This window comes from Pyrgilauda ruficollis, unplaced genomic scaffold (genome assembly GCF_017590135.1).
Source record: "Pyrgilauda ruficollis isolate IOZ18807 unplaced genomic scaffold, ASM1759013v1 scaffold457, whole genome shotgun sequence".
Taxonomy (NCBI): Eukaryota; Metazoa; Chordata; class Aves; order Passeriformes; family Passeridae; genus Pyrgilauda; species Pyrgilauda ruficollis.
In genome coordinates, this window is record NW_024526122.1 from 7,069 (window position 1) to 16,445 (window position 9,377).

The 9,377-nt window shown below is 49.7% G+C and overlaps 2 pseudogenes; one reads left to right on the plus strand and one right to left on the minus strand.

Annotated features, from left to right (window-relative positions):
- Positions 1–248: 248 nt before the first annotated feature.
- On the minus strand, positions 249–2,054 carry LOC121359584 (annotated as a pseudogene).
- Positions 2,055–3,542: 1,488 nt separating this feature from the next.
- Positions 3,543–4,320, plus strand: LOC121359583 (annotated as a pseudogene).
- The last annotated feature ends 5,057 nt before the right edge of the window (positions 4,321–9,377 follow it).

Here is a 9,377-nt window from a genome sequence, read left to right on the forward strand (position 1 = left end):
GAGAGCACCAGGAGCAGCCACTTAGATGGAGCTCCCATGTGGTGTTCTTTGCACTGCTTTGCAGAGGAAGGAAGGACGGGATGTCCACACTAGACTGCCTGGGTTGTGAGGGACAGAAGAGGAGAGGAGTAGTGAACAAGGAAGCCATGGTCCAAAGCTCTAGATACAATTCTCTGAAGCTCTATCTCCTGCCCAAAACCATGCTTGGAAGTCTTGGGCATTCTTGCCGGAAGACTTTGCCAGCAGCTTTAGCAGGGACGGCATCTGCTGCTACCAAAGGAGTTGGTGATGCAGGAGATGTCAAAGCCCCCAGAGCTGATGGGCACTCCGCCACAGCTGAGGATGTTGCCAACAGCAGCAGAGGTGGAGGATCCCACGGCGGTGTTCTGTGGGGAGGAGCTGAGGATGGGGCCAGGCAGGGTCACCAGCACAGCAGGAGGCTCAATGACAACGTGGGAGCTCTGGCACTGCCTGACACAGCACTCATTGCAGCTGCTGGCCAGCGGGCAGGGGCCGCAGGGCTGGCAGCAAGGGTCGCAGGGCTTGCAGCAGGACATGGCTGGGGCTCACAGGTGCACCTGGCAGAGAGGACAGGGAGAGGCACAGAGAGAGGACACATGAGAAGCAGCACTGCACCCAAACCCCCTGCAGCCAAGGCACCTCCTGGCCCACATTGCACTGCCCAGCTCAAAGCCCAGGAGCCACCGCAGCCCAGTCCCAGCCCCTCTCTGTCTGCACAAGACCTTCTCTCCCCTGCCCTCTCCCAGCACAAGCAGCTCCCAGCCCTGGGCTCCGACAGCCCCTCTCAGCTGAGACCTCCAGCTCAGGCAAGAGCTAGCTGGTCTTGAAGCAGGAAGAGAAGAGGCTTAGCACTCACTTGATTCCTGAGGAGGAGGAGGTGAGAGAAGTGGATGAGAGAGCAGAGACTTGGGCTGCCTTTTATAGCAGTCCTGCCCTGCCTCAGGCCCAGAGGCACCTTAGTGGAAGTCATAATTTTCTGACCAGTTCATGTCAAATGTGAACTATCCCAGGTAATGGTATGGGCTGTGTCCCAGTTTCCTGCACTGTGGCCTTTTCATTTCCTGGTTTCTGCCACATGCTTTCCTATATGAAGGGTCATTTCTCAAAGTGCCAGGATGACAGCATCAAGGATTTCAGGGCAGAAAGACATCAGTGGACAAGGAAGGTTTAGATTAAGGACCAGTAGCATCCACGTGATTTGTACCTGTGTCATTCCTCTGGACTCCTCTGGTGGCCAGAAATCAACCCTGCTTTCATGATTCTTGTACACATGCCCAAAGTCTGCACGTGACATGAGACAGTTTTTCTTTTGCTGCCTTCATTACTCTGTGATCAACACTCAGTGACATACTCAGGTGGGCTTCTGCTGGGAGGGTTTGACCCTAGTGCTGTACAAGGAGTACTCAAAAAAATTGTGTTCTCTCCTCTTCCCAGTGACATGTGATAAAACCTCCACCTATGATCTACCTTTTAGAGAGAACTGGATTTATTTTGTCTGGAGAAAAGGAGGCCAAAGGAAAGTTTATCACTCTAACACCACCTAGAAGGAGGCTGTAGCGAGCTGGGTGTCAGTCTCTGCTCCTGAGTAACAAGGGATAAGACAGGAGGAATTGGCTTTAAGATGCACCAGGGGAGGTTTAGATTGGATATCAGGGAAAAATTCAGTATCAAGCATTGGAACACACTGTTGAGGGAGGTGGTTGAGTCACCACTCCTGGAAGTGATTTCAAAGAAATGTACATGTGGCACATGGGAATATGGGTTAGTGGTAGAGTGGGCAGTGTTAAATTTATGGTTGGACTTGATGATCTTGAAAGTGTTTTCATGATTCTGTGACTGTGCAGCTATCAGGAGTCTTGGGCATTCGAATTAGACAATTAAGAATGAGACAATCAAAAGGTCAGTGCAACCAGGAATTACCACACGTACAATGAACATTTTCTTCTCCACGTATCTGCTAACCCTAGTGAAGAATGGCCCTGCATTGAGCGGTCAGTACCTGCAGACCTTACTGCAATGTTCTTTCTCTTCATGTTTCCTTTGTGAAGATCTGGCACTCCTCCACTGCTGCATCAAAGCTGATGGAGACTTTCCTTGTCACCAGGAAAACCATTGCTTCCTGCAAGCCTTGGTCATATGTAGATTGGGTTTGTGGTCGTCTTTACCCAGGTGGTTCTGCTGACTGGCCCACCTGCACCCAGGAAAGCCATTGCTTAATCCAAGTCCCCTGATGTAGCCTCTGCTGATCCTGATCCAGCAGCTGCTCCCACCCCATTGTGTGTGTCAAAGAAAAGAAAAGAGTTGGAGAACCTGTGCTATGAGGAAAGACAGGAGTGTAGCCTTTTCTCCCTGGAGAACAGGACTCTTGGGGAGGACCTTATCACAGTATTTTAGTAGTTAAATAGGATCTATCAAGAGCACTGAGAGTTTCAGCAAAAGGACCAACATGGAGGAGCTGTCCATGAGGGTTACACACTGAGTGAAGAGGAACTGGAGATCATTTGAATGCTGGCAACTGAGACCAGTGCTTGGGTCTCAGCAGAAGCAGATGAAGCCTTGGTTTCTGGACTTAGCAAAATGTGCACAGGGGTCAGTAAGATGGAGAAAGATCACATCTCTGCCCTGAACTGATGGCAGGAGCATGTGTAGAACCTCACAGGCCTCATGGGACACTGTACCGAAGTTGTTATTCTGAGCCCAGCAGTGCCTTGCAAAGTTACTTTTCTGCATGCAGGAGACCATGGATATCTGGGGGATGACATGGATTAGAGCGTTACTCAAGGCTGAAGGCAAAGGAACTTTTGTATCCTATCCCCTCTACTGCCACCCTTTGAACTTGTGATTTCACTGGGCGCTTCTGTTTGCGCAGTAGTCAAGGATGTCTTCATTAGCTCCAAGGGAAAGAACACAGAGGAAAATCCACTGCAGGGACTCCCACCCCCTGCTTTTTTTAACTTTGTACATGAGCAGATTGGAAGAGTTGCCACAGAACAAAGGAGAACTTGGAGGCCAAGGCATGAGAACACAACGACTTTAATGAGTCTATGGAAGAAAAGGAGACCACCAGGGGCAGTCACTAAGATGCAGTGGAGCTCCTGCATGGTGTCCATCTGCCTGACATGCAGAGGGAAAGAGGGCGAAATATCCCCACTTAGACTGGCCTGAGGAGACACAGAGAACAAGTGCTAAGAAAGAGCAGAGCGTATGAAGCTCTCTCATGTCCCCTCACGTGGTAGTCCTTAGATGACTGGGCAAGAAGCACAAAAGGGGTGCCCATTTCCTGACAACTTGGAAAAAACCAAACCGCTCAGAAATGACCCAAGTGAACATCACCTGCCCACAAGGAATGCCAACAAACCTTGATCTGAGACTTCTACCACAGAAATCCTTGAGCCTCTCCTCCCAGCACTTAGAGAATGAGACCTTCACATAGGAAAGCATGTGGCGGAAACCAGGAAATGAAAAGGCAGCAGTGCAGGAAACCAGGACACAGCCCCTACCATTACCTGGGATAATTCACATTTTACATGAACTGGTCAGAAAATTATGACTTCCACTAAGGTGCCTGAGGGCCTGAGGCAGGCCAGGACTGCTATAAAAGGCAGCCCAAGTCTCTGCTCTCTCATCCACTTCTCTCACCTCCTCCTCCTCCTCAGGAATCAGGTGAGTGCTAAGCCTCTTCTCCTCCTCCCCCTGCTGCTGCATCAAAAGCAGCTCTTACCTGGCTGGAGGTCTCAGCTCAGAGGGGCTGTCAGAGCCCAGGGCTGGCAGCTGCTAGTGCTGGGAGAGGGCAGGGGAGAGAAGGTCTTGTGCAGAGAGAGAGAGGCTGGGACTGGGCTGCGGTGGCTCCTGGGCTTTGAGCTGGGCAGTGCAATGTGGGCCAGGAGGTGCCTTGGCTGCAGGGGGTTTGGGTGCAGTGCTGCTTCTCATGTGTCCTCACTCTGTGCTTCTCCCTGCCCTCTGTGCCAGGTGCACCTGTGAGCCCCAGCCATGTCCTGCTGCAAGCCCTGCGACCCTTGCTGCCAGCCCTGCGGCCCCTGCCCGCTGGCCAGCAGCTGCAATGAGTGCTGTGTCAGGCAGTGCCAGAGCTCCCACGTTGTCATTGAGCCTCCTGCTGTGCTGGTGACCCTGCCTGGCCCCATCCTCAGCTCCTTCCCACAGAACACCGCCGTGGGATCCTCCACCTCTGCTGCTGTTGGCAACATCCTCAGCTGTGGCGGAGTGCCCATCAGCTCTGGGGGTCTTGACCTCTCCTGCATCACCAACTCCTTTGGTGGCAGCAGATGCCGTCCCTGCTAAAGCTGCTGGCGAAGTCTTTAGGCAAGAACTTTCATGACCTCAGAACCTGGCTCTGGGCAGGAGATAAAGATTTGGAACATTGTCTTTACAGCATCAAGCCATTGTTCCCTTCTTCCACCTTTTTTTCCTCTTTTCTTTGCTGTCCATGTGTCCTCAAGCCAGTCTAATGGGGACCCTCCATGACCCTCCCTCCCTCTTTTGGGCAAGCAGACGCACACTCTGCAAGATCTCTACTGCATCTTAGTGACTGCATCTGATGCTCTCTGTGAGCCACCTCCTTTTCTTCTTTAGACTCAATAAAGTACTTTTGCATTCAAGCCTGGGCCTCTAAGTCGTTCTTTGTTCTCTAGAAAATCTTCCAGTCCACTCAGGGAATATAGGTGGAGAAGCAGAGAGTGGGATTCCCTACAGTGGATTTTTTTCTTCTGCTCTTTTCCTTGGAGCTGATGAAGTCTCCCCAGGCTACTCAGCAGTCTAAAGGCCATCAGGGAGACATCAGACAACAGTTGTGAAGGGAAACAAGAATTCCTGGGTCCAGCCCACAGCTTCATCTCTTCCTTCTCCTCTACTCCCTTACCTAGTCTAGCGAGGCAGCCACTGGAGCCTGGGCTACCTTGGGAGAAATTCTGACACCACGCCAGGAGTGGGGAACACTACAGTTTGGATTTTACCTGCAAGTGAATCTGAAGAGCTGCTTGCTCTATAGTGAATACTGTCACAGCCACAGCTGGGATTGGGCAAAGAAGAAGGAGACTCTCTGGTCTTGAGGTTTCAACAGGGAAGAGCTTCTTCCAAGAGAAGAGATCAGGAGCAAAAGAGCCTCCAACACTGCTGCGCTTGGATTTTATACAGTAACAAATCAGGGGTGGATACAAATGAACAACCAATAGAGAGATATTAGGGAGGAGTGAGGGGATTACATAAAAAGATCAGAACCAATCAGGGTAGGTGGGAAGACAGGATAAGTCACATGGGCCAATGGGGCTTCAAAGTTTAGGGGAATTCCAAAGGGGTGTCACAGTCTGGGATTGGCCCAAGGTAAGAGTGGCAGGCAAAGTTCAGGAACAAGGGGCTGGGTTGCCTTGACAGGCAGGGAAAGAACTGGAACAAGGGACTGGCATGAGGGACAGCTTTGAGGGAGGGTAAAACACAGGGGCAAACCAACTTGGGAAGAACATGAAGGTACAACAGAACAAACCACTTAACAAGGAATTAATGAAATAAATGTGAACTGCAACAATCTAGGGTCCGTGGGTCCTACACAAGAGCACAAGCAGATGAGATGCACTGCGTCAGTACAGGCAGGCAAAGCTGTCCAGACATTCAGGGCTGAGGTAATTCACAAGTTAAGATTGCTGCCAGTCATATACTCAGGATATAGTCTGGTGAATGACTTTTGGTTGAGTTTGTGCAAAGGACTTATGACTTCAGCATTGAATCACATTTTTCCCATGTATGGATGGATATAACCTGTTTGTCAATGTCTTCCTGACTGAAGCTGTGAATTATGTCTTAAATTATGGGAAATATTAGTTAATATATTGGTGTGTGCCTGTTTTGTCTAGATACTGTTACTACCTGAAAATTTAAAAATAGTGAGAGAGACAAAAACTACCTCCTCTCCTGATCATCTCGGACCCCTTGTCTCATTTTTCTTCCTCCAATCCTCTATCGCTTCTGCCCCTTCCTCCTGATTTGTCTCAGCCTAGTCTTTCAAAGATGTATGTGAAGAAAAAGTGCTGCAGAATCTCTTTTTCTCTTTGCGGTAAACATTTCCCTACTTTTCAACCCAAACAAGCAGGACCTTTGATAGTTGATGTAGGGACACAAAAGCTCTCTCATCCCACTCATTCTTAGGGTGTCCCAGTCTCTCCTCTAGCTGGCATGTGTTGTGCAGCATGCCCTGACTATTCTCTCCTCCTGGCATGTTTGCAGTGCCAGGGCTTGCCTTTTTTGTCTCCTTTAACCTTGGGGACTTCCAAAGGGGCTAGAAACAGAGAGCAGGATTAAACATCTCACAGGTCCTTCGTCCTGCTGGAGGTGTTCTGGAGACTGCACAGAAGGACCAGGCACTACAGGCTGTTCCCTGGAGACTATGGGCAGCATAATATTAGGCGTGGAAGATCTGGTTTTATTTGGGGTATCCCTATGGGAGGTAAATGGCATTATTTTGCTGCAGGATACATGCTGAGCTGAGGTCTCAAACCTCCTGCCCAAACACCCCCCCTTGCTATTCCTGTAAACATGGCTGTAGCACAGAACAAGAAACAAAAAGGGAGCTCCATTCAATTTGTGCCTACCAGAGCAATAAATTTAATGCCCGTTCTAGTACCAGCTGTGAAAAAGCCAAGCCCCACAGCTGCTCTCCTATCAGTCAGGGACTGGCCCCAGGCACAGCGGCCGTTTCACCACGCACCTCAACACCACGGGCAAATCCAGCGTCCTGCAGCTGCAGCAAGTGGAGCTCTCTGACACTGCCTTGTACCTCTGTGCTGTGCAGGACACCCTGGTGCAGGCAGCTTCCTCAGCTGTGCAACAACCCAGGGCAGGGAGGGGATGTGTCAGTGCAAGGCTGAGCTTGGGGAAAGGTAAGCTCTTCTTTTAGAGCACTATTTCCTTGGTGCACCCAGGAACCTTCAGGCCATTACATTCTTCCACAAGGAGTCAATGTCAGTGGCTTGAGAAGAAGGAAAGGGTGGTGGAAAAAACCCTGCTTTGGAACTGGCTTCCCTGTGCATCCTAGAACCAGAAAGTATTTGCCATGTCCTGTGCAGAGAATACTTGTCCATTCTCTTTGTGTGCTCTGCATAGCACCAAGGACTGGCAGGAACCAATCAGAGACTCACCTGAGCCTCCTCATCTGTTCCTATGAAAAAGGTCTGGGGTTTTTGTGTTTGTTTTCTTTTATAATAAAAATTCTTCATTTATTTCCCTGAGCTTTTCTCAAAACTCCACCACTCACTGCAGCTGTTGGCCAGTGGGGTGGGGCTGCAGGGCTGGCAGCAAGGGATGCAAAGCTGGCACTGCTGAATGCGAGACATATGATGGGGCATGAGGGGCACTTGGAAAGAGGGCAGGGGAGAAGAAAAATATAAAGATACATGAGGAGCACCACAGCAGGAGTGAGTCAAAGGACATGTTGGGCCAGGAGGTGGAGGCTCTGCAGAGGTGTATGAGGGCTCATTGGCCTCATCCTGCCAGGCTCCAAAAGAGCTACCAGCTCCTATGCAGCCACTGCCCAGGCCCTGAGTTATTTTCTGTCAGACTTATCTTGAATGCAAAATAGCACATTTGAAATGTAAAACATACCATTTAATGCTATGGGCTGTGGCTTGGCTTCCTGAATGGCTGTGTTTTTATTTCGTGGTTTATTTTTTATTTCAGGCACATTCTTTCCTCAGTGAATATTTTTTTTTTTTTTTTTTTTTTTTTTTTTTTTTTTTTTTTTTTTTGTGGCAAGATGAGAGGCCCAAGCAATTCTGGATCAAAACACATCAGCTTGGGCACAGGACTCATGTGACATCCTGGACAAGTGTAGTAAAAGCAAATTATGTCAGTCTGGATCACTGCTTTGGGGGTCTTTGGTGGCCCTCTTGGCAAGGAATAACTCAATTCCTGGATTTTATGCTGTCCTGCCTAACAATGAACCAAGAAAAATTCTGCTCCTCCTTCTCTTCCAGAAAGAGGTGTGTGCAGCCCATGTCTGGGGCCTTGTTCCTCTCCAGAATGCTCCAGCCCAGTCACCATGATCTCCACATGTCCACAGCAGAGGCCACAATTCATTCTTTCACAGAGTCACAGAGGATGCTGAATTGGACAGCACCCACAAGCATCATCCAATCCAAATCATAGTCCTGTACAGGACACTACCAAAAGTCACCCTATGTGCCTGAGAATGTTATTTAAACTTTTGTCAGGCTTGGTGCGGTGCCCACCACCCTGGGGAGCCTAGTCCAGTACCCGACCACCCTCTAGACAAAGAATGTTTTTCTAATATCCAACATAAACTTCTTCTGACACAACTTGAGCCTATTCTTTCTAGTCCTGTCACCACAGAGCGGAGATCAGTGCCTTCTTCTCCTCTTCCCCTCACAAGGAAGTTGTAGATTGAAATGAGGTCTGACCTCAATCTGCTCCTCCCCAGGCTGAACAGACCAAGTGGCCTCAGATGCTCCTCATAAAGCTTCCCTTCAAGGCCCTTCCCAATCCTTGCAGCCTCTTTTGGACACTCTCAAATAACTTAATGTCTCCTTTTAAACTGTGATGTCCCCGACTGCATCCAGAACTCAGGGTGAAGCCACCCCAGTGCTGACAATCCCCTCCCTTGCCCAGCTGGCAATGTTGGGCCTGATGCCCCTAGGACACTATTGGCCTTCCTGGCTGCCAGGGCACTCATATCCAGCTTGCCATCAACCAGGACCCCCAGCTCCCTTTCCATGACACTGCTTTCCAGGCGCTTATTCCCCAGTCTGTCTGTACATCCAGGGTTGCCCCATCCCAGGTGCAGAACCTGGCACTTGTCCTTGTTGAACTTCATATGGTCGTTGATTGCCCAGCCCTCTAATTTGTCCAGGTCTCTTTGCAGGGTGTCCCTGCCTTTGAGGGAGTTGACAGCTCCTCCCAGTTTTGTATCATCCATGAACTTGCTTCATTTCCCTTCTAGTCCTGCATTCCAGTCATTTGTGTGGATGATGAAGAGCACAGGGCTGAGGATGAAGCACTGCAGAACCCCAGCAGTGACAGATCACCAGTCTGATGTCACCCCAGTCACCATCATGCTTTGTGCCTGACCTGTGAGCCAGTTGCTCACCCATCACATGATGTCTTTACCCAGCTGTGGGCCTGACATTTTGTCCAGAAGGCTCCTGCAGGAGACAGTATCAAAAGCTTCACTGGAGTCCAAAAATATTATATCAACTGCCTTCCCTTGATTAAGCAGGTGGATTACCTTGTCATAAAAGGAAATCAGATCTGACACAGCAAGACTTCCCTCTCCTGAAGCTCTGCTGGCTGTGACTTTGCATGTTCTTATCTCATGTGCACTTGTGTGCAGCTAG